The sequence below is a fragment of the Kogia breviceps genome, unplaced genomic scaffold, assembly GCF_026419965.1.
Source record: "Kogia breviceps isolate mKogBre1 unplaced genomic scaffold, mKogBre1 haplotype 1 scaffold_49, whole genome shotgun sequence".
In the NCBI taxonomy this organism is placed as follows: domain Eukaryota; kingdom Metazoa; phylum Chordata; class Mammalia; order Artiodactyla; family Physeteridae; genus Kogia; species Kogia breviceps.
The window spans coordinates 2783534-2809070 of record NW_026711928.1 but is presented as its reverse complement, the minus strand read 5'-3'; positions in this window follow the sequence as shown (position 1 = coordinate 2809070).

The following is a 25537-nucleotide window of genomic DNA, read 5'->3' as shown; positions in this document are numbered from 1 at the left end:
CCCTTGAAAGGAATCCTGCGTGCTCCCCATTCCATGGGTCCCAACTCTCCAGGTTCAACGCAATCTTCCGACAGCGAAAGCACTCATTGGAAACCCAGCGGATGCTACACCGTGGGATCGGGAAAGCTTTCTGAAACTCACCTCAGTTTTCATCTCCTGGTGCTCGTGTTTTCCATTCAGGCCCCCTTACTAACAATCTCCCCACTTGGAGACTCGGCGCCTTTCCATGCCTCTTTCGTACCGTCTGCAATTTGTCCGCAGGATGAACTGCAAGAGGGGGAACCAATGAGAGACTCGCTGGAGGTGTTTGGTCGGGCACATGTCACTCTCATTTCCCATCACGAAGAAGAATTCACCAGCGGTTCAGCCTGCCACCCCGGATCGACAGTAGGGCGTGAAGCCATCCAGCCGTGTTGCGTCCCACTCACAAAAAAGCGACTTGGGAAATGGAGCTCAGGGGCACTGCACTTCCCAAACCTGCAGAGTTCTAAACGATAACTATCGCCCCAAAATATATTGAGGTCAGGCTACGAAGAGGCGCTGAACGCAAGGCAGAACTGCAGGAAACGGATGTCAACGGGTACATCGGAATGGCCCCGATAGCACATGAAAAGCGCCAGAACGTGGACAATGATGCGGTTGGCCAAAAAGGGCGTATGCGTTTTTTCCTGAATATATTCAGGAAAAAACGCATACGCCCTTTTTGGCCAACCAAGCAACCTGGGAGAGCAAATCAGCACTACAAAGAAATCTCTCGCCCCCCCCCCCCGGGGCAAAAGGGCCAGGTGAAAAAAGTCTAAAAACCAGAAAGGCAGGACAGGCCACGGAGTCAAGGGAGCCTTGTTAAGCTGATGGGCGGGATGTCAATGGCCAACAGCCAATCTTCACAAGTGTATCCTCTTTCCCAAACCATGTAAAACACAGAACCACAGAGCATAGGGCACTTCCACACATGGGCGTTGACCTTGGGAAAATGAAAAAATCAACCAGACACAGGGACCCCAAAGTTGAGGGCTGCTGTCTTGACAAGAACCTCCACTCCGGTACACGTTTCATATCCCAGGAAAGAGCCAAGTGGACAAAGACGAGTGGACAAGTGGACAAAGACAAGTGGACAAGTGGACAAGTGGTGCTACGTAGGTCCAATGGAGTGTCACTCAGCCATGAAATCCACGTCATGAGGCTGGTAGCAGCATCCTGAGTGGATTTAGGTACGATCATCCTCAGTGAAATAAGTCCCACAAAAAAAGAAACTTATGATATCACTTATCGAGGGAATGTAAAAATCGCTCCCCATGCACTGAATCCCCAAACAGAACAGAGTCACGCTTTTAGAAAACACACTTATGCCTGCTTCAGGGGAAAGGTGAGGTGCGGTGACGCATAAAACTCGAGTTTGAAATGAGCACAGATACCCTTCCGAAAACCGAATATGGAATGGACACGACCTACTCCTTGCTCAATCAACTGGACTCACCAGACCCTGTTCATCGCACAAGTATCTATCCGACTAGTAAGCATCTTAAAAGCTAAGTCTTGATATCTCTGTGTAAGTGCATCAAGTGTGTGTAAAGCGGCCTAAAACCAGCAGGGAAAATCAGCTCAGACCCATTCTGAGGATACATTTCCAACACAAAGAAGAAACAAGCAGGGCAAAACAGAGAGAAATTCTTCCAAAATGCGTTCAGGGACTGGCATGCAACCAGGATTGACCACATCTACAGCCCCAGCGGCAGAAGACATAAGGCTGGACACTCTTGGGGCTGAGACGATTGGTGAGGTTGGGAAAGCAAATGCAGACCCTTGAAAGGAATCCTGCGTGCTCCCCATTCCATGGGTCCCAACTCTCCAGGTTCAACGCAATCTTCCGACAGCGAAAGCACTCATTGGAAACCCAGCGGATGCTACACCGTGGGATCGGGAAAGCTTTCTGAAACTCACCTCAGTTTTCCTCTCCTGGTGCTCGTGTTCTCCATTCAGGCCCCCTTACTAACAATCTCCCCACTTGGAGACTCGGCGCCTTTCCATGCCTCTTTCGTACCGTCTGCAATTTGTCCGCAGGATGAACTGCAAGAGGGGGAACCAATGAGAGACTCGCTGGAGGTGTTTGGTCGGGCACATGTCACTCTCATTTCCCATCACGAAGAAGAATTCACCAGCGGTTCAGCCTGCCACCCCGGATCGACAGTAGGGCGTGAAGCCATCCAGCCGTGTTGCGTCCCACTCACAAAAAAGCGACTTGGGAAATGGAGCTCAGGGGCACTGCACTTCCCAAACCTGCAGAGTTCTAAACGATAACTATCGCCCCAAAATATATTGAGGTCAGGCTACGAAGAGGCGCTGAACGCAAGGCAGAACTGCAGGAAACGGATGTCAACGGGTACATCGGAATGGCCCCGATAGCACATGAAAAGCGCCAGAACGTGGACAATGATGCGGTTGGCCAAAAAGGGCGTATGCGTTTTTTCCTGAATATATTCAGGAAAAAACGCATACGCCCTTTTTGGCCAACCAAGCAACCTGGGAGAGCAAATCAGCACTACAAAGAAATCTCTCGCCCCCCCCGGGGCAAAAGGGCCAGGCGAAAAAAGTCTAAAAACCAGAAAGGCAGGACAGGCCACGGAGTCAAGGGAGCCTTGTTAAGCTGATGGGCGGGATGTCAATGGCCAACAGCCAATCTTCACAAGTGTATCCTCTTTCCCAAACCATGGAAAACACAGAACCACAGAGCATAGGGCACTTCCACACATGGGCGTTGACCTTGGGAAAATGAAAAAATCAACCAGACACAGGGACCCCAAAGTTGAGGGCTGCTGTCTTGACAAGAACCTCCACTCCGGTACACGTTTCATATCCCAGGAAAGAGCCAAGTGGACAAAGACGAGTGGACAAGTGGACAAAGACAAGTGGACAAGTGGACAAGTGGTGCTACGTAGGTCCAATGGAGTGTCACTCAGCCATGAAATCCACGTCATGAGGCTGGTAGCAGCATCCTGAGTGGATTTAGGTACGATCATCCTCAGTGAAATAAGTCCCACAAAAAAAGAAACTTATGATATCACTTATCGAGGGAATGTAAAAATCGCTCCCCATGCACTGAATCCCCAAACAGAACAGAGTCACGCTTTTAGAAAACACACTTATGCCTGCTTCAGGGGAAAGGTGAGGTGCGGTGACGCATAAAACTCGAGTTTGAAATGAGCACAGATACCCTTCCGAAAACCGAATATGGAATGGACACGACCTACTCCTTGCTCAATCAACTGGACTCACCAGACCCTGTTCATCGCACAAGTATCTATCCGACTAGTAAGCATCTTAAAAGCTAAGTCTTGATATCTCTGTGTAAGTGCATCAAGGGTGTGTAAAGCGGCCTAAAACCAGCAGGGAAAATCAGCTCAGACCCATTCTGAGGATACATTTCCAACACAAAGAAGAAACAAGCAGGGCAAAACAGAGAGAAATTCTTCCAAAATGCGTTCAGGGACTGGCATGCAACCAGGATTGACCACATCTACAGCCCCAGCGGCAGAAGACATAAGGCTGGACACTCTTGGGGCTGAGACGATTGGTGAGGTTGGGAAAGCAAATGCAGACCCTTGAAAGGAATCCTGCGTGCTCCCCATTCCATGGGTCCCAACTCTCCAGGTTCAACGCAATCTTCCGACAGCGAAAGGACTCATTGGAAACCCAGCGGATGCTACACCGTGGGATCGGGAAAGCTTTCTGAAACTCACCTCAGTTTTCCTCTCCTGGTGCTCGTGTTCTCCATTCAGGCCCCCTTACTAACAATCTCCCCACTTGGAGACTCGGCGCCTTTCCATGCCTCTTTCGTACCGTCTGCAATTTGTCCGCAGGATGAACTGCAAGAGGGGGAACCAATGAGAGACTCGCTGGAGGTGTTTGGTCGGGCACATGTCACTCTCATTTCCCATCACGAAGAAGAATTCACCAGCGGTTCAGCCTGCCACCCCGGATCGACAGTAGGGCGTGAAGCCATCCAGCCGTGTTGCGTCCCACTCACAAAAAAGCGACTTGGGAAATGGAGCTCAGGGGCACTGCACTTCCCAAACCTGCAGAGTTCTAAACGATAACTATCGCCCCAAAATATATTGAGGTCAGGCTACGAAGAGGCGCTGAACGCAAGGCAGAACTGCAGGAAACGGATGTCAACGGGTACATCGGAATGGCCCCGATAGCACATGAAAAGCGCCAGAACGTGGACAATGATGCGGTTGGCCAAAAAGGGCGTATGCGTTTTTTCCTGAATATATTCAGGAAAAAACGCATACGCCCTTTTTGGCCAACCAAGCAACGTGGGAGAGCAAATCAGCACTACAAAGAAATCTCTCGCCCCCCCCGGGGCAAAAGGGCCAGGCGAAAAAAGTCTAAAAACCAGAAAGGCAGGACAGGCCACGGAGTCAAGGGAGCCTTGTTAAGCTGATGGGCGGGATGTCAATGGCCAACAGCCAATCTTCACAAGTGTATCCTCTTTCCCAAACCATGGAAAACACAGAACCACAGAGCATAGGGCACTTCCACACATGGGCGTTGACCTTGGGAAAATGAAAAAATCAACCAGACACAGGGACCCCAAAGTTGAGGGCTGCTGTCTTGACAAGAACCTCCACTCCGGTACACGTTTCATATCCCAGGAAAGAGCCAAGTGGACAAAGACGAGTGGACAAGTGGACAAAGACAAGTGGACAAGTGGACAAGTGGTGCTACGTAGGTCCAATGGAGTGTCACTCAGCCATGAAATCCACGTCATGAGGCTGGTAGCAGCATCCTGAGTGGATTTAGGTACGATCATCCTCAGTGAAATAAGTCCCACAAAAAAAGAAACTTATGATATCACTTATCGAGGGAATGTAAAAATCGCTCCCCATGCACTGAATCCCCAAACAGAACAGAGTCACGCTTTTAGAAAACACACTTATGCCTGCTTCAGGGGAAAGGTGAGGTGCGGTGACGCATAAAACTCGAGTTTGAAATGAGCACAGATACCCTTCCGAAAACCGAATATGGAATGGACACGACCTACTCCTTGCTCAATCAACTGGACTCACCAGACCCTGTTCATCGCACAAGTATCTATCCGACTAGTAAGCATCTTAAAAGCTAAGTCTTGATATCTCTGTGTAAGTGCATCAAGTGTGTGTAAAGCGGCCTAAAACCAGCAGGGAAAATCAGCTCAGACCCATTCTGAGGATACATTTCCAACACAAAGAAGAAACAAGCAGGGCAAAACAGAGAGAAATTCTTCCAAAATGCGTTCAGGGACTGGCATGCAACCAGGATTGACCACATCTACAGCCCCAGCGGCAGAAGACATAAGGCTGGACACTCTTGGGGCTGAGACGATTGGTGAGGTTGGGAAAGCAAATGCAGACCCTTGAAAGGAATCCTGCGTGCTCCCCATTCCATGGGTCCCAACTCTCCAGGTTCAACGCAATCTTCCGACAGCGAAAGGACTCATTGGAAACCCAGCGGATGCTACACCGTGGGATCGGGAAAGCTTTCTGAAACTCACCTCAGTTTTCCTCTCCTGGTGCTCGTGTTCTCCATTCAGGCCCCCTTACTAACAATCTCCCCACTTGGAGACTCGGCGCCTTTCCATGCCTCTTTCGTACCGTCTGCAATTTGTCCGCAGGATGAACTGCAAGAGGGGGAACCAATGAGAGACTCGCTGGAGGTGTTTGGTCGGGCACATGTCACTCTCATTTCCCATCACGAAGAAGAATTCACCAGCGGTTCAGCCTGCCACCCCGGATCGACAGTAGGGCGTGAAGCCATCCAGCCGTGTTGCGTCCCACTCACAAAAAAGCGACTTGGGAAATGGAGCTCAGGGGCACTGCACTTCCCAAACCTGCAGAGTTCTAAACGATAACTATCGCCCCAAAATATATTGAGGTCAGGCTACGAAGAGGCGCTGAACGCAAGGCAGAACTGCAGGAAACGGATGTCAACGGGTACATCGGAATGGCCCCGATAGCACATGAAAAGCGCCAGAACGTGGACAATGATGCGGTTGGCCAAAAAGGGCGTATGCGTTTTTTCCTGAATATATTCAGGAAAAAACGCATACGCCCTTTTTGGCCAACCAAGCAACGTGGGAGAGCAAATCAGCACTACAAAGAAATCTCTCGCCCCCCCCCCCCCCGGGGCAAAAGGGCCAGGCGAAAAAAGTCTAAAAACCAGAAAGGCAGGACAGGCCACGGAGTCAAGGGAGCCTTGTTAAGCTGATGGGCGGGATGTCAATGGCCAACAGCCAATCTTCACAAGTGTATCCTCTTTCCCAAACCATGGAAAACACAGAACCACAGAGCATAGGGCACTTCCACACATGGGCGTTGACCTTGGGAAAATGAAAAAATCAACCAGACACAGGGACCCCAAAGTTGAGGGCTGCTGTCTTGACAAGAACCTCCACTCCGGTACACGTTTCATATCCCAGGAAAGAGCCAAGTGGACAAAGACGAGTGGACAAGTGGACAAAGACAAGTGGACAAGTGGACAAGTGGTGCTACGTAGGTCCAATGGAGTGTCACTCAGCCATGAAATCCACGTCATGAGGCTGGTAGCAGCATCCTGAGTGGATTTAGGTACGATCATCCTCAGTGAAATAAGTCCCACAAAAAAAGAAACTTATGATATCACTTATCGAGGGAATGTAAAAATCGCTCCCCATGCACTGAATCCCCAAACAGAACAGAGTCACGCTTTTAGAAAACACACTTATGCCTGCTTCAGGGGAAAGGTGAGGTGGGGTGACGCATAAAACTCGAGTTTGAAATGAGCACAGATACCCTTCCGAAAACCGAATATGGAATGGACACGACCTACTCCTTGCTCAATCAACTGGACTCACCAGACCCTGTTCATCGCACAAGTATCTATCCGACTAGTAAGCATCTTAAAAGCTAAGTCTTGATATCTCTGTGTAAGTGCATCAAGTGTGTGTAAAGCGGCCTAAAACCAGCAGGGAAAATCAGCTCAGACCCATTCTGAGGATACATTTCCAACACAAAGAAGAAACAAGCAGGGCAAAACAGAGAGAAATTCTTCCAAAATGCGTTCAGGGACTGGCATGCAACCAGGATTGACCACATCTACAGCCCCAGCGGCAGAAGACATAAGGCTGGACACTCTTGGGGCTGAGACGATTGGTGAGGTTGGGAAAGCAAATGCAGACCCTTGAAAGGAATCCTGCGTGCTCCCCATTCCATGGGTCCCAACTCTCCAGGTTCAACGCAATCTTCCGACAGCGAAAGGACTCATTGGAAACCCAGCGGATGCTACACCGTGGGATCGGGAAAGCTTTCTGAAACTCACCTCAGTTTTCCTCTCCTGGTGCTCGTGTTCTCCATTCAGGCCCCCTTACTAACAATCTCCCCACTTGGAGACTCGGCGCCTTTCCATGCCTCTTTCGTACCGTCTGCAATTTGTCCGCAGGATGAACTGCAAGAGGGGGAACCAATGAGAGACTCGCTGGAGGTGTTTGGTCGGGCACATGTCACTCTCATTTCCCATCACGAAGAAGAATTCACCAGCGGTTCAGCCTGCCACCCCGGATCGACAGTAGGGCGTGAAGCCATCCAGCCGTGTTGCGTCCCACTCACAAAAAAGCGACTTGGGAAATGGAGCTCAGGGGCACTGCACTTCCCAAACCTGCAGAGTTCTAAACGATAACTATCGCCCCAAAATATATTGAGGTCAGGCTACGAAGAGGCGCTGAACGCAAGGCAGAACTGCAGGAAACGGATGTCAACGGGTACATCGGAATGGCCCCGATAGCACATGAAAAGCGCCAGAACGTGGACAATGATGCGGTTGGCCAAAAAGGGCGTATGCGTTTTTTCCTGAATATATTCAGGAAAAAACGCATACGCCCTTTTTGGCCAACCAAGCAACGTGGGAGAGCAAATCAGCACTACAAAGAAATCTCTCGCCCCCACCGGGGCAAAAGGGCCAGGCGAAAAAAGTCTAAAAACCAGAAAGGCAGGACAGGCCACGGAGTCAAGGGAGCCTTGTTAAGCTGATGGGCGGGATGTCAATGGCCAACAGCCAATCTTCACAAGTGTATCCTCTTTCCCAAACCATGGAAAACACAGAACCACAGAGCATAGGGCACTTCCACACATGGGCGTTGACCTTGGGAAAATGAAAAAATCAACCAGACACAGGGACCCCAAAGTTGAGGGCTGCTGTCTTGACAAGAACCTCCACTCCGGTACACGTTTCATATCCCAGGAAAGAGCCAAGTGGACAAAGACGAGTGGACAAGTGGACAAAGACAAGTGGACAAGTGGACAAGTGGTGCTACGTAGGTCCAATGGAGTGTCACTCAGCCATGAAATCCACGTCATGAGGCTGGTAGCAGCATCCTGAGTGGATTTAGGTACGATCATCCTCAGTGAAATAAGTCCCACAAAAAAAGAAACTTATGATATCACTTATCGAGGGAATGTAAAAATCGCTCCCCATGCACTGAATCCCCAAACAGAACAGAGTCACGCTTTTAGAAAACACACTTATGCCTGCTTCAGGGGAAAGGTGAGGTGGGGTGACGCATAAAACTCGAGTTTGAAATGAGCACAGATACCCTTCCGAAAACCGAATATGGAATGGACACGACCTACTCCTTGCTCAATCAACTGGACTCACCAGACCCTGTTCATCGCACAAGTATCTATCCGACTAGTAAGCATCTTAAAAGCTAAGTCTTGATATCTCTGTGTAAGTGCATCAAGTGTGTGTAAAGCGGCCTAAAACCAGCAGGGAAAATCAGCTCAGACCCATTCTGAGGATACATTTCCAACACAAAGAAGAAACAAGCAGGGCAAAACAGAGAGAAATTCTTCCAAAATGCGTTCAGGGACTGGCATGCAACCAGGATTGACCACATCTACAGCCCCAGCGGCAGAAGACATAAGGCTGGACACTCTTGGGGCTGAGACGATTGGTGAGGTTGGGAAAGCAAATGCAGACCCTTGAAAGGAATCCTGCGTGCTCCCCATTCCATGGGTCCCAACTCTCCAGGTTCAACGCAATCTTCCGACAGCGAAAGCACTCATTGGAAACCCAGCGGTTGCTACACCGTGGGATCGGGAAAGCTTTCTGAAACTCACCTCAGTTTTCATCTCCTGGTGCTCGTGTTCTCCATTCAGGCCCCCTTACTAACAATCTCCCCACTTGGAGACTCGGCGCCTTTCCATGCCTCTTTCGTACCGTCTGCAATTTGTCCGCAGGATGAACTGCAAGAGGGGGAACCAATGAGAGACTCGCTGGAGGTGTTTGGTCGGGCACATGTCACTCTCATTTCCCATCACGAAGAAGAATTCACCAGCGGTTCAGCCTGCCACCCCGGATCGACAGTAGGGCGTGAAGCCATCCAGCCGTGTTGCGTCCCACTCACAAAAAAGCGACTTGGGAAATGGAGCTCAGGGGCACTGCACTTCCCAAACCTGCAGAGTTCTAAACGATAACTATCGCCCCAAAATATATTGAGGTCAGGCTACGAAGAGGCGCTGAACGCAAGGCAGAACTGCAGGAAACGGATGTCAACGGGTACATCGGAATGGCCCCGATAGCACATGAAAAGCGCCAGAACGTGGACAATGATGCGGTTGGCCAAAAAGGGCGTATGCGTTTTTTCCTGAATATATTCAGGAAAAAACGCATACGCCCTTTTTGGCCAACCAAGCAACGTGGGAGAGCAAATCAGCTCTACAAAGAAATCTCTCGCCCCCCCCCCCCCGGGGCAAAAGGGCCAGGCGAAAAAAGTCTAAAAACCAGAAAGGCAGGACAGGCCACGGAGTCAAGGGAGCCTTGTTAAGCTGATGGGCGGGATGTCAATGGCCAACAGCCAATCTTCACAAGTGTATCCTCTTTCCCAAACCATGGAAAACACAGAACCACAGAGCATAAGGCACTTCCACACATGGGCGTTGACCTTGGGAAAATGAAAAAATCAACCAGACACAGGGACCCCAAAGTTGAGGGCTGCTGTCTTGACAAGAACCTCCACTCCGGTACACGTTTCATATCCCAGGAAAGAGCCAAGTGGACAAAGACGAGTGGACAAGTGGACAAAGACAAGTGGACAAGTGGGCAAGTGGTGCTACGTAGGTCCAATGGAGTGTCACTCAGCCATGAAATCCACGTCATGAGGCTGGTAGCAGCATCCTGAGTGGATTTAGGTACGATCATCCTCAGTGAAATAAGTCCCACAAAAAAAGAAACTTATGATATCACTTATCGAGGGAATGTAAAAATCGCTCCCCATGCACTGAATCCCCAAACAGAACAGAGTCACGCTTTTAGAAAACACACTTATGCCTGCTTCAGGGGAAAGGTGAGGTGGGGTGACGCATAAAACTCGAGTTTGAAATGAGCACAGATACCCTTCCGAAAACCGAATATGGAATGGACACGACCTACTCCTTGCTCAATCAACTGGACTCACCAGACCCTGTTCATCGCACAAGTATCTATCCGACTAGTAAGCATCTTAAAAGCTAAGTCTTGATATCTCTGTGTAAGTGCATCAAGTGTGTGTAAAGCGGCCTAAAACCAGCAGGGAAAATCAGCTCAGACCCATTCTGAGGATACATTTCCAACATAAAGAAGAAACAAGCAGGGCAAAACAGAGAGAAATTCTTCCAAAATGCGTTCAGGGACTGGCATGCAACCAGGATTGACCACATCTACAGCCCCAGCGGCAGAAGACATAAGGCTGGACACTCTTGGGGCTGAGACGATTGGTGAGGTTGGGAAAGCAAATGCAGACCCTTGAAAGGAATCCTGCGTGCTCCCCATTCCATGGGTCCCAACTCTCCAGGTTCAACGCAATCTTCCGACAGCGAAAGGACTCATTGGAAACCCAGCGGATGCTACACCGTGGGATCGGGAAAGCTTTCTGAAACTCACCTCAGTTTTCCTCTCCTGGTGCTCGTGTTCTCCATTCAGGCCCCCTTACTAACAATCTCCCCACTTGGAGACTCGGCGCCTTTCCATGCCTCTTTCGTACCGTCTGCAATTTGTCCGCAGGATGAACTGCAAGAGGGGGAACCAATGAGAGACTCGCTGGAGGTGTTTGGTCGGGCACATGTCACTCTCATTTCCCATCACGAAGAAGAATTCACCAGCGGTTCAGCCTGCCACCCCGGATCGACAGTAGGGCGTGAAGCCATCCAGCCGTGTTGCGTCTCACTCACAAAAAAGCGACTTGGGAAATGGAGCTCAGGGGCACTGCACTTCCCAAACCTGCAGAGTTCTAAACGATAACTATCGCCCCAAAATATATTGAGGTCAGGCTACGAAGAGGCGCTGAACGCAAGGCAGAACTGCAGGAAACGGATGTCAACGGGTACATCGGAATGGCCCCGATAGCACATGAAAAGCGCCAGAACGTGGACAATGATGCGGTTGGCCAAAAAGGGCGTATGCGTTTTTTCCTGAATATATTCAGGAAAAAACGCATACGCCCTTTTTGGCCAACCAAGCAACGTGGGAGAGCAAATCAGCACTACAAAGAAATCTCTCGCCCCCACCGGGGCAAAAGGGCCAGGCGAAAAAAGTCTAAAAACCAGAAAGGCAGGACAGGCCACGGAGTCAAGGGAGCCTTGTTAAGCTGATGGGCGGGATGTCAATGGCCAACAGCCAATCTTCACAAGTGTATCCTCTTTCCCAAACCATGGAAAACACAGAACCACAGAGCATAGGGCACTTCCACACATGGGCGTTGACCTTGGGAAAATGAAAAAATCAACCAGACACAGGGACCCCAAAGTTGAGGGCTGCTGTCTTGACAAGAACCTCCACTCCGGTACACGTTTCATATCCCAGGAAAGAGCCAAGTGGACAAAGACGAGTGGACAAGTGGACAAAGACAAGTGGACAAGTGGACAAGTGGTGCTACGTAGGTCCAATGGAGTGTCACTCAGCCATGAAATCCACGTCATGAGGCTGGTAGCAGCATCCTGAGTGGATTTAGGTACGATCATCCTCAGTGAAATAAGTCCCACAAAAAAAGAAACTTATGATATCACTTATCGAGGGAATGTAAAAATCGCTCCCCATGCACTGAATCCCCAAACAGAACAGAATCACGCTTTTAGAAAACACACTTATGCCTGCTTCAGGGGAAAGGTGAGGTGGGGTGACGCATAAAACTCGAGTTTGAAATGAGCACAGATACCCTTCCGAAAACCGAATATGGAATGGACACGACCTACTCCTTGCTCAATCAACTGGACTCACCAGACCCTGTTCATCGCACAAGTATCTATCCGACTAGTAAGCATCTTAAAAGCTAAGTCTTGATATCTCTGTGTAAGTGCATCAAGTGTGTGTAAAGCGGCCTAAAACCAGCAGGGAAAATCAGCTCAGACCCATTCTGAGGATACATTTCCAACACAAAGAAGAAACAAGCAGGGCAAAACAGAGAGAAATTCTTCCAAAATGCGTTCAGGGACTGGCATGCAACCAGGATTGACCACATCTACAGCCCCAGCGGCAGAAGACATAAGGCTGGACACTCTTGGGGCTGAGACGATTGGTGAGGTTGGGAAAGCAAATGCAGACCCTTGAAAGGAATCCTGCGTGCTCCCCATTCCATGGGTCCCAACTCTCCAGGTTCAACGCAATCTTCCGACAGCGAAAGCACACATTGGAAACCCAGCGGTTGCTACACCGTGGGATCGGGAAAGCTTTCTGAAACTCACCTCAGTTTTCATCTCCTGGTGCTCGTGTTCTCCATTCAGGCCCCCTTACTAACAATCTCCCCACTTGGAGACTCGGCGCCTTTCCATGCCTCTTTCGTACCGTCTGCAATTTGTCCGCAGGATGAACTGCAAGAGGGGGAACCAATGAGAGACTCGCTGGAGGTGTTTGGTCGGGCACATGTCACTCTCATTTCCCATCACGAAGAAGAATTCACCAGCGGTTCAGCCTGCCACCCCGGATCGACAGTAGGGCGTGAAGCCATCCAGCCGTGTTGCGTCCCACTCACAAAAAAGCGACTTGGGAAATGGAGCTCAGGGGCACTGCACTTCCCAAACCTGCAGAGTTCTAAACGATAACTATCGCCCCAAAATATATTGAGGTCAGGCTACGAAGAGGCGCTGAACGCAAGGCAGAACTGCAGGAAACGGATGTCAACGGGTACATCGGAATGGCCCCGATAGCACATGAAAAGCGCCAGAACGTGGACAATGATGCGGTTGGCCAAAAAGGGCGTATGCGTTTTTTCCTGAATATATTCAGGAAAAAACGCATACGCCCTTTTTGGCCAACCAAGCAACCTGGGAGAGCAAATCAGCACTACAAAGTAATCTCTCGCCCCCCCCCCCCGGGGCAAAAGGGCCAGGCGAAAAAAGTCTAAAAACCAGAAAGGCAGGACAGGCCACGGAGTCAAGGGAGCCTTGTTAAGCTGATGGGCGGGATGTCAATGGCCAACAGCCAATCTTCACAAGTGTATCCTCTTTCCCAAACCATGGAAAACACAGAACCACAGAGCATAGGGCACTTCCACACATGGGCGTTGACCTTGGGAAAATGAAAAAATCAACCAGACACCGGGACCCCAAAGTTGAGGGCTGCTGTCTTGACAAGAACCTCCACTCCGGTACACGTTTCATATCCCAGGAAAGAGCCAAGTGGACAAAGACGAGTGGACAAGTGGACAAAGACAAGTGGACAAGTGGACAAGTGGTGCTACGTAGGTCCAATGGAGTGTCACTCAGCCATGAAATCCACGTCATGAGGCTGGTAGCAGCATCCTGAGTGGATTTAGGTACGATCATCCTCAGTGAAATAAGTCCCACAAAAAAAGAAACTTATGATATCACTTATCGAGGGAATGTAAAAATCGCTCCCCATGCACTGAATCCCCAAACAGAACAGAGTCACGCTTTTAGAAAACACACTTATGCCTGCTTCAGGGGAAAGGTGAGGTGGGGTGACGCATAAAACTCGAGTTTGAAATGAGCACAGATACCCTTCCGAAAACCGAATATGGAATGGACACGACCTACTCCTTGCTCAATCAACTGGACTCACCAGACCCTGTTCATCGCACAAGTATCTATCCGACTAGTAAGCATCTTAAAAGCTAAGTCTTGATATCTCTGTGTAAGTGCATCAAGTGTGTGTAAAGCGGCCTAAAACCAGCAGGGAAAATCAGCTCAGACCCATTCTGAGGATACATTTCCAACACAAAGAAGAAACAAGCAGGGCAAAACAGAGAGAAATTCTTCCAAAATGCGTTCAGGGACTGGCATGCAACCAGGATTGACCACATCTACAGCCCCAGCGGCAGAAGACATAAGGCTGGACACTCTTGGGGCTGAGACGATTGGTGAGGTTGGGAAAGCAAATGCAGACCCTTGAAAGGAATCCTGCGTGCTCCCCATTCCATGGGTCCCAACTCTCCAGGTTCAACGCAATCTTCCGACAGCGAAAGCACTCATTGGAAACCCAGCGGTTGCTACACCGTGGGATCGGGAAAGCTTTCTGAAACTCACCTCAGTTTTCATCTCCTGGTGCTCGTGTTCTCCATTCAGGCCCCCTTACTAACAATCTCCCCACTTGGAGACTCGGCGCCTTTCCATGCCTCTTTCGTACCGTCTGCAATTTGTCCGCAGGATGAACTGCAAGAGGGGGAACCAATGAGAGACTCGCTGGAGGTGTTTGGTCGGGCACATGTCACTCTCATTTCCCATCACGAAGAAGAATTCACCAGCGGTTCAGCCTGCCACCCCGGATCGACAGTAGGGCGTGAAGCCATCCAGCCGTGTTGCGTCCCACTCACAAAAAAGCGACTTGGGAAATGGAGATCAGGGGCACTGCACTTCCCAAACCTGCAGAGTTCTAAACGATAACTATCGCCCCAAAATATATTGAGGTCAGGCTACGAAGAGGCGCTGAACGCAAGGCAGAACTGCAGGAAACGGATGTCAACGGGTACATCGGAATGGCCCCGATAGCACATGAAAAGCGCCAGAACGTGGACAATGATGCGGTTGGCCAAAAAGGGCGTATGCGTTTTTTCCTGAATATATTCAGGAAAAAACGCATACGCCCTTTTTGGCCAACCAAGCAACGTGGGAGAGCAAATCAGCTCTACAAAGAAATCTCTCGCCCCCCCCCCCCCCGGGGCAAAAGGGCCAGGCGAAAAAAGTCTAAAAACCAGAAAGGCAGGACAGGCCACGGAGTCAAGGGAGCCTTGTTAAGCTGATGGGCGGGATGTCAATGGCCAACAGCCAATCTTCACAAGTGTATCCTCTTTCCCAAACCATGGAAAACACAGAACCACAGAGCATAAGGCACTTCCACACATGGGCGTTGACCTTGGGAAAATGAAAAAATCAACCAGACACAGGGACCCCAAAGTTGAGGGCTGCTGTCTTGACAAGAACCTCCACTCCGGTACACGTTTCATATCCCAGGAAAGAGCCAAGTGGACAAAGACGAGTGGACAAGTGGACAAAGACAAGTGGACAAGTGGACAAGTGGTGCTATGTAGGTCCAATGGAGTGTCACTCAGCCATGAAATCCACGTCATGAGGCTGGTAGCAGCATCCTGAGTGGATTTAGGTACGATCATCCTCAGTGAAATAAGTCCCACAGAAAAAGAAACTTATGATATCACTTATCGAGGGAATGTAAAAATCGCTCCCCATGCACTGAATCCCCAAACAGAACAGAGTCACGCTTTTAGAAAACACACTTATGCCTGCTTCAGGGGAAAGGTGAGGTGGGGTGACGCATAAAACTCGAGTTTGAAATGAGCACAGATACCCTTCCGAAAACCGAATATGGAATGGACACGACCTACTCCTTGCTCAATCAACTGGACTCACCAGACCCTGTTCATCGCACAAGTATCTATCCGACTAGTAAGCATCTTAAAAGCTAAGTCTTGATATCTCTGTGTAAGTGCATCAAGTGTGTGTAAAGCGGCCTAAAACCAGCAGGGAAAATCAGCTCAGACCCATTCTGAGGATACATTTCCAACACAAAGAAGAAACAAGCAGGGCAAAACAGAGAGAAATTCTTCCAAAATGCGTTCAGGGACTGGCATGCAACCAGGATTGACCACATCTACAGCCCCAGCGGCAGAAGACATAAGGCTGGACACTCTTGGGGCTGAGACGATTGGTGAGGTTGGGAAAGCAAATGCAGACCCTTGAAAGGAATCCTGCGTGCTCCCCATTCCATGGGTCCCAACTCTCCAGGTTCAACGCAATCTTCCGACAGCGAAAGCACTCATTGGAAACCCAGCGGTTGCTACACCGTGGGATCGGGAAAGCTTTCTGAAACTCACCTCAGTTTTCATCTCCTGGTGCTCGTGTTCTCCATTCAGGCCCCCTTACTAACAATCTCCCCACTTGGAGACTCGGCGCCTTTCCATGCCTCTTTCGTACCGTCTGCAATTTGTCCGCAGGATGAACTGCAAGAGGGGGAACCAATGAGAGACTCGCTGGAGGTGTTTGGTCGGGCACATGTCATTCTCATTTCCCATCACGAAGAAGAATTCACCAGCGGTTCAGCCTGCCACCCCGGATCGACAGTAGGGCGTGAAGCCATCCAGCCGTGTTGCGTCCCACTCACAAAAAAGCGACTTGGGAAATGGAGCTCAGGGGCACTGCACTTCCCAAACCTGCAGAGTTCTAAACGATAACTATCGCCCCAAAATATATTGAGGTCAGGCTACGAAGAGGCGCTGAACGCAAGGCAGAACTGCAGGAAACGGATGTCAACGGGTACATCGGAATGGCCCCGATAGCACATGAAAAGCGCCAGAACGTGGACAATGATGCGGTTGGCCAAAAAGGGCGTATGCGTTTTTTCCTGAATATATTCAGGAAAAAAGGCATACGCCCTTTTTGGCCAACCAAGCAACGTGGGAGAGCAAATCAGCACTACAAAGAAATCTCTCGCCCCCCCCGGGGCAAAAGGGCCAGGCGAAAAAAGTCTAAAAATCAGAAAGGCAGGACAGGCCACGGAGTCAAGGGAGCCTTGTTAAGCTGATGGGCGGGATGTCAATGGCCAACAGCCAATCTTCACAAGTGTATCCTCTTTCCCAAACCATGGAAAACACAGAACCACAGAGCATAGGGCACTTCCACACATGGGCGTTGACCTTGGGAAAATGAAAAAATCAACCAGACACAGGGACCCCAAAGTTGAGGGCTGCTGTCTTGACAAGAACCTCCACTCCGGTACACGTTTCATATCCCAGGAAAGAGCCAAGTGGACAAAGACGAGTGGACAAGTGGACAAAGACAAGTGGACAAGTGGGCAAGTGGTGCTACGTAGGTCCAATGGAGTGTCACTCAGCCATGAAATCCACGTCATGAGGCTGGTAGCAGCATCCTGAGTGGATTTAGGTACGATCATCCTCAGTGAAATAAGTCCCACAAAAAAAGAAACTTATGATATCACTTATCGAGGGAATGTAAAAATCGCTCCCCATGCACTGAATCCCCAAACAGAACAGAGTCACGCTTTTAGAAAACACACTTATGCCTGCTTCAGGGGAAAGGTGAGGTGGGGTGACGCATAAAACTCGAGTTTGAAATGAGCACAGATACCCTTCCGAAAACCGAATATGGAATGGACACGACCTACTCCTTGCTCAATCAACTGGACTCACCAGACCCTGTTCATCGCACAAGTATCTATCCGACTAGTAAGCATCTTAAAAGCTAAGTCTTGATATCTCTGTGTAAGTGCATCAAGTGTGTGTAAAGCGGCCTAAAACCAGCAGGGAAAATCAGCTCAGACCCATTCTGAGGATACATTTCCAACATAAAGAAGAAACAAGCAGGGCAAAACAGAGAGAAATTCTTCCAAAATGCGTTCAGGGACTGGCATGCAACCAGGATTGACCACATCTACAGCCCCAGCGGCAGAAGACATAAGGCTGGACACTCTTGGGGCTGAGACGATTGGTGAGGTTGGGAAAGCAAATGCAGACCCTTGAAAGGAATCCTGCGTGCTCCCCATTCCATGGGTCCCAACTCTCCAGGTTCAACGCAATCTTCCGACAGCGAAAGGACTCATTGGAAACCCAGCGGATGCTACACCGTGGGATCGGGAAAGCTTTCTGAAACTCACCTCAGTTTTCCTCTCCTGGTGCTCGTGTTCTCCATTCAGGCCCCCTTACTAACAATCTCCCCACTTGGAGACTCGGCGCCTTTCCATGCCTCTTTCGTACCGTCTGCAATTTGTCCGCAGGATGAACTGCAAGAGGGGGAACCAATGAGAGACTCGCTGGAGGTGTTTGGTCGGGCACATGTCACTCTCATTTCCCATCACGAAGAAGAATTCACCAGCGGTTCAGCCTGCCACCCCGGATCGACAGTAGGGCGTGAAGCCATCCAGCCGTGTTGCGTCTCACTCACAAAAAAGCGACTTGGGAAATGGAGCTCAGGGGCACTGCACTTCCCAAACCTGCAGAGTTCTAAACGATAACTATCGCCCCAAAATATATTGAGGTCAGGCTACGAAGAGGCGCTGAACGCAAGGCAGAACTGCAGGAAACGGATGTCAACGGGTACATCGGAATGGCCCCGATAGCACATGAAAAGCGCCAGAACGTGGACAATGATGCGGTTGGCCAAAAAGGGCGTATGCGTTTTTTCCTGAATATATTCAGGAAAAAACGCATACGCCCTTTTTGGCCAACCAAGCAACCTGGGAGAGCAAATCAGCACTACAAAGAAATCTCTCGCCCCCCCCCGGGGGCAAAAGGGCCAGGCGAAAAAAGTCTAAAAACCAGAAAGGCAGGACAGCCCACGGAGTCAAGGGAGCCTTGTTAAGCTGATGGGCGGGATGTCAATGGCCAACAGCCAATCTTCACAAGTGTATCCTCTTTCCCAAACCATGTAAAACACAGAACCACAGAGCATAGGGCACTTCCACACATGGGCGTTGACCTTGGGAAAATGAAAAAATCAACCAGACACAGGGACCCCAAAGTTGAGGGCTGCTGTCTTGACAAGAACCTCCACTCCGGTACACGTTTCATATCCCAGGAAAGAGCCAAGTGGACAAAGACGAGTGGACAAGTGGACAAAGACAAGTGGACAAGTGGACAAGTGGTGCTACGTAGGTCCAATGGAGTGTCACTCAGCCATGAAGTCCACGTCATGAGGCTGGTAGCAGCATCCTGAGTGGATTTAGGTACGATCATCCTCAGTGAAATAAGTCCCACAAAAAAAGAAACTTATGATATCACTTATCGAGGGAATGTAAAAATCGCTCCCCATGAACGGAATCCCCAAACAGAACAGAGTCACGCTTTTAGAAAACACACTTATGCCTGCTTCAGGGGAAAGGTGAGGTGGGGTGACGCATAAAACTCGAGTTTGAAATGAGCACAGATACCCTTCCGAAAACCGAATATGGAATGGACACGACCTACTCCTTGCTCAATCAACTGGACTCACCAGACCCTGTTCATCGCACAAGTATCTATCCGACTAGTAAGCATCTTAAAAGCTAAGTCTTGATATCTCTGTGTAAGTGCATCAAGGGTGTGTAAAGCGGCCTAAAACCAGCAGGGAAAATCAGCTCAGACCCATTCTGAGGATACATTTCCAACACAAAGAAGAAACAAGCAGGGCAAAACAGAGAGAAATTCTTCCAAAATGCGTTCAGGGACTGGCATGCAACCAGGATTGACCACATCTACAGCCCCAGCGGCAGAAGACATAAGGCTGGACACTCTTGGGGCTGAGACGATTGGTGAGGTTGGGAAAGCCAATGCAGACCCTTGAAAGGAATCCTGCGTGCTCCCCATTCCATGGCTCCCAACTCTCCAGGTTCAACGCAATCTTCCGACAGCGAAAGCACTCATTGGAAACCCAGCGGATGCTACACCGTGGGATCGGGAAAGCTTTCTGAAACTCACCTCAGTTTTCCTCTCCTGGTGCTCGTGTTCTCCATTCAGGCCCCCTTACTAACAATCTCCCCACTTGGAGACTCGGCGCCTTTCCATGCCTCTTTCGTACCGTCTGCAATTTGTCCGCAGGATGAACTGCAAGAGGGGGAACCAATGAGAGACTCGCTGGAGGTGTTTGGTCGGGCACATGTCACTCTCATTTCCCATCACGAAGAAGAATTCACCAGCGGTTCAGCCTGCAACCGCGGATCGACAATAGGGCGTGAAGCCATCCAGCCGTGTTGCGTCCCACTCACAAAAAAGCGACTTGGGAAATGGAGCTCAGGGGCCCTGCACTTCCCAAACCTGCAGAGTTCTAAACGATAACTATCGCCCCAAAATATATTGAGGTCAGGCTACGAAGAGGCGCTGAACGCAAGGCAGAACTGCAGGAAACGGATGTCAACGGGTACATCGGAATGGCCCCGATAGCACATGAAAAGCGCCAGAACGTGGACAATGATGCGGTTGGCCAAAAAGGGCGTATGCGTTTTTTCCTGAATATATTCAGGAAAAAACGCATAAGCCCTTTTTGGCCAACCAAGCAACCTGGGAGAGCAAATCAGCACTACAAAGAAATCTCTCGCCCCCCACCCCCGGGGCAAAAGGGCCAGGCGAAAAAAGTCTAAAAACCAGAAAGGCAGGACAGCCCACGGAGTCAAGGGAGCCTTGTTAAGCTGATGGGCGGGATGTCAATGGCCAACAGCCAATCTTCACAAGTGTATCCTCTTTCCCAAACCATGGAAAACACAGAACCACAGAGCATAGGGCACTTCCACACATGGGCGTTGACCTTGGGAAAATGAAAAAATCAACCAGACACAGGGACCCCAAAGTTGAGGGCTGCTGTCTTGACAAGAACCTCCACTCCGGTACACGTTTCATATCCCAGGAAAGAGCCAAGTGGACAAAGACGAGTGGACAAGTGGACAAAGACAAGTGGACAAGTGGACAAGTGGTGCTACGTAGGTCCAATGGAGTGTCACTCAGCCATGAAATCCACGTCATGAGGCTGGTAGCAGCATCCTGAGTGGATTTAGGTACGATCATCCTCAGTGAAATAAGTCCCACAAAAAAAGAAACTTATGATATCACTTATCGAGGGAATGTAAAAATCGCTCCCCATGCACTGAATCCCCAAACAGAACAGAGTCACGCTTTTAGAAAACACACTTATGCCTGCTTCAGGGGAAAGGTGAGGTGCGGTGACGCATAAAACTCGAGTTTGAAATGAGCACAGATACCCTTCCGAAAACCGAATATGGAATGGACACGACCTACTCCTTGCTCAATCAACTGGACTCACCAGACCCTGTTCATCGCACAAGTATCTATCCGACTAGTAAGCATCTTAAAAGCTAAGTCTTGATATCTCTGTGTAAGTGCATCAAGTGTGTGTAAAGCGGCCTAAAACCAGCAGGGAAAATCAGCTCAGACCCATTCTGAGGATACATTTCCAACATAAAGAAGAAACAAGCAGGGCAAAACAGAGAGAAATTCTTCCAAAATGCGTTCAGGGACTGGCATGCAACCAGGATTGACCACATCTACAGCCCCAGCGGCAGAAGACATAAGGCTGGACACTCTTGGGGCTGAGACGATTGGTGAGGTTGGGAAAGCAAATGCAGACCCTTGAAAGGAATCCTGCGTGCTCCCCATTCCATGGGTCCCAACTCTCCAGGTTCAACGCAATCTTCCGACAGCGAAAGCACTCATTGGAAACCCAGCGGATGCTACACCGTGGGATCGGGAAAGCTTTCTGAAACTCACCTCAGTTTTCATCTCCTGGTGCTCGTGTTCTCCATTCAGGCCCCCTTACTAACAATCTCCCCACTTGGAGACTCGGCGCCTTTCCATGCCTCTTTCGTACCGTCTGCAATTTGTCCGCAGGATGAACTGCAAGAGGGGGAACCAATGAGAGACTCGCTGGAGGTGTTTGGTCGGGCACATGTCACTCTCATTTCCCATCACGAAGAAGAATTCACCAGCGGTTCAGCCTGCCACCCCGGATCGACAATAGGGCGTGAAGCCATCCAGCCGTGTTGCGTCCCACTCACAAAAAAGCGACTTGGGAAATGGAGCTCAGGGGCACTGCACTTCCCAAACCTGCAGAGTTCTAAACGATAACTATCGCCCCAAAATATATTGAGGTCAGGCTACGAAGAGGCGCTGAACGCAAGGCAGAACTGCAGGAAACGGATGTCAACGGGTACATCGGAATGGCCCCGATAGCACATGAAAAGCGCCAGAACGTGGACAATGATGCGGTTGGCCAAAAAGGGCGTATGCGTTTTTTCCTGAATATATTCAGGAAAAAACGCATACGCCCTTTTTGGCCAACCAAGCAACCTGGGAGAGCAAATCAGCACTACAAAGAAATCTCTCGCCCCCCCCCCCCCCGGGGCAAAAGGGCCAGGCGAAAAAAGTCTAAAAACCAGAAAGGCAGGACAGCCCACGGAGTCAAGGGAGCCTTGTTAAGCTGATGGGCGGGATGTCAATGGCCAACAGCCAATCTTCACAAGTGTATCCTCTTTCCCAAACCATGTAAAACACAGAACCACAGAGCATAGGGCACTTCCACACATGGGCGTTGACCTTGGGAAAATGAAAAAATCAACCAGACACAGGGACCCCAAAGTTGAGGGCTGCTGTCTTGACAAGAACCTCCACTCCGGTACACGTTTCATATCCCAGGAAAGAGCCAAGTGGACAAAGACGAGTGGACAAGTGGACAAAGACAAGTGGACAAGTGGACAAGTGGTGCTACGTAGGTCCAATGGAGTGTCACTCAGCCATGAAATCCACGTCATGAGGCTGGTAGCAGCATCCTGAGTGGATTTAGGTACGATCATCCTCAGTGAAATAAGTCCCACAAAAAAAGAAACTTATGATATCACTTATCGAGGGAATGTAAAAATCGCTCCCCATGCACTGAATCCCCAAACAGAACAGAGTCACGCTTTTAGAAAACACACTTATGCCTGCTTCAGGGGAAAGGTGAGGTGGGGTGACGCATAAAACTCGAGTTTGAAATGAGCACAGATACCCTTCCGAAAACCGAATATGGAATGGACACGACCTACTCCTTGCTCAATCAACTGGACTCACCAGACCCTGTTCATCGCACAAGTATCTATCCGACTAGTAAGCATCTTAAAAGCTAAGTCTTGATATCTCTGTGTAAGTGCATCAAGTGTGTGTAAAGCGGCCTAAAACCAGCAGGGAAAATCAGCTCAGACCCATTCTGAGGATACATTTCCAACATAAAGAAGAAACAAGCAGGGCAAAACAGAGAGAAATTCTTCCAAAATGCGTTCAGGGACTGGCATGCAACCAGGATTGACCACATCTACAGCCCCAGCGGCAGAAGACATAAGGCTGGACACTCTTGGGGCTGAGACGATTGGTGAGGTTGGGAAAGCAAATGCAGACCCTTGAAAGGAATCCTGCGTGCTCCCCATTCCATGGGTCCCAACTCTCCAGGTTCAACGCAATCTTCCGACAGCGAAAGCACTCATTGGAAACCCAGCGGATGCTACACCGTGGGATCGGGAAAGCTTTCTGAAACTCACCTCAGTTTTCATCTCCTGGTGCTCGTGTTCTCCATTCAGGCCCCCTTACTAACAATCTCCCCACTTGGAGACTCGGCGCCTTTCCATGCCTCTTTCGTACCGTCTGCAATTTGTCCGCAGGATGAACTGCAAGAGGGGGAACCAATGAGAGACTCGCTGGAGGTGTTTGGTCGGGCACATGTCACTCTCATTTCCCATCACGAAGAAGAATTCACCAGCGGTTCAGCCTGCCACCCCGGATCGACAATAGGGCGTGAAGCCATCCAGCCGTGTTGCGTCCCACTCACAAAAAAGCGACTTGGGAAATGGAGCTCAGGGGCACTGCACTTCCCAAACCTGCAGAGTTCTAAACGATAACTATCGCCCCAAAATATATTGAGGTCAGGCTACGAAGAGGCGCTGAACGCAAGGCAGAACTGCAGGAAACGGATGTCAACGGGTACATCGGAATGGCCCCGATAGCACATGAAAAGCGCCAGAACGTGGACAATGATGCGGTTGGCCAAAAAGGGCGTATGCGTTTTTTCCTGAATATATTCAGGAAAAAACGCATACGCCCTTTTTGGCCAACCAAGCAACCTGGGAGAGCAAATCAGCACTACAAAGAAATCTCTCGCCCCCCCCCCCGGGGCAAAAGGGCCAGGCGAAAAAAGTCTAAAAACCAGAAAGGCAGGACAGGCCACGGAGTCAAGGGAGCCTTGTTAAGCTGATGGGCGGGATGTCAATGGCCAACAGCCAATCTTCACAAGTGTATCCTCTTTCCCAAACCATGGAAAACACAGAACCACAGAGCATAGGGCACTTCCACACATGGGCGTTGACCTTGGGAAAATGAAAAAATCAACCAGACACAGGGACCCCAAAGTTGAGGGCTGCTGTCTTGACAAGAACCTCCACTCCGGTACACGTTTCATATCCCAGGAAAGAGCCAAGTGGACAAAGACGAGTGGACAATTGGACAAAGACAAGTGGACAAGTGGTGCTACGTAGGTCCAATGGAGTGTCACTCAGCCATGAAATCCACGTCATGAGGCTGGTAGCAGCATCCTGAGTGGATTTAGGTACGATCATCCTCAGTGAAATAAGTCCCACAAAAAAAGAAACTTATGATATCACTTATCGAGGGAATGTAAAAATCGCTCCCCATGAACGGAATCCCCAAACAGAACAGAGTCACGCTTTTAGAAAACACACTTATGCCTGCTTCAGGGGAAAGGTGAGGTGCGGTGACGCATAAAACTCGAGTTTGAAATGAGCACAGATACCCTTCCGAAAACCGAATATGGAATGGACACGACCTACTCCTTGCTCAATCAACTGGACTCACCAGACCCTGTTCATCGCACAAGTATCTATCCGACTAGTAAGCATCTTAAAAGCTAAGTCTTGATATCTCTGTGTAAGTGCATCAAGGGTGTGTAAAGCGGCCTAAAACCAGCAGGGAAAATCAGCTCAGACCCATTCTGAGGATACATTTCCAACACAAAGAAGAAACAAGCAGGGCAAAACAGAGAGAAATTCTTCCAAAATGCGTTCAGGGACTGGCATGCAACCAGGATTGACCACATCTACAGCCCCAGCGGCAGAAGACATAAGGCTGGACACTCTTGGGGCTGAGACGATTGGTGAGGTTGGGAAAGCAAATGCAGACCCTTGAAAGGAATCCGTCGTGCTCCCCATTCCATGGGTCCCAACTCTCCAGGTTCAACGCAATCTTCCGACAGCGAAAGCACTCATTGGAAACCCAGCGGATGCTACACCGTGGGATCGGGAAAGCTTTCTGAAACTCACCTCAGTTTTCCTCTCCTGGTGCTCGTGTTCTCCATTCAGGCCCCCTTACTAACAATCTCCCCACTTGGAGACTCGGCGCCTTTCCATGCCTCTTTCGTACCGTCTGCAATTTGTCCGCAGGATGAACTGCAAGAGGGGGAACCAATGAGAGACTCGCTGGAGGTGTTTGGTCGGGCACATGTCACTCTCATTTCCCATCACGAAGAAGAATTCACCAGCG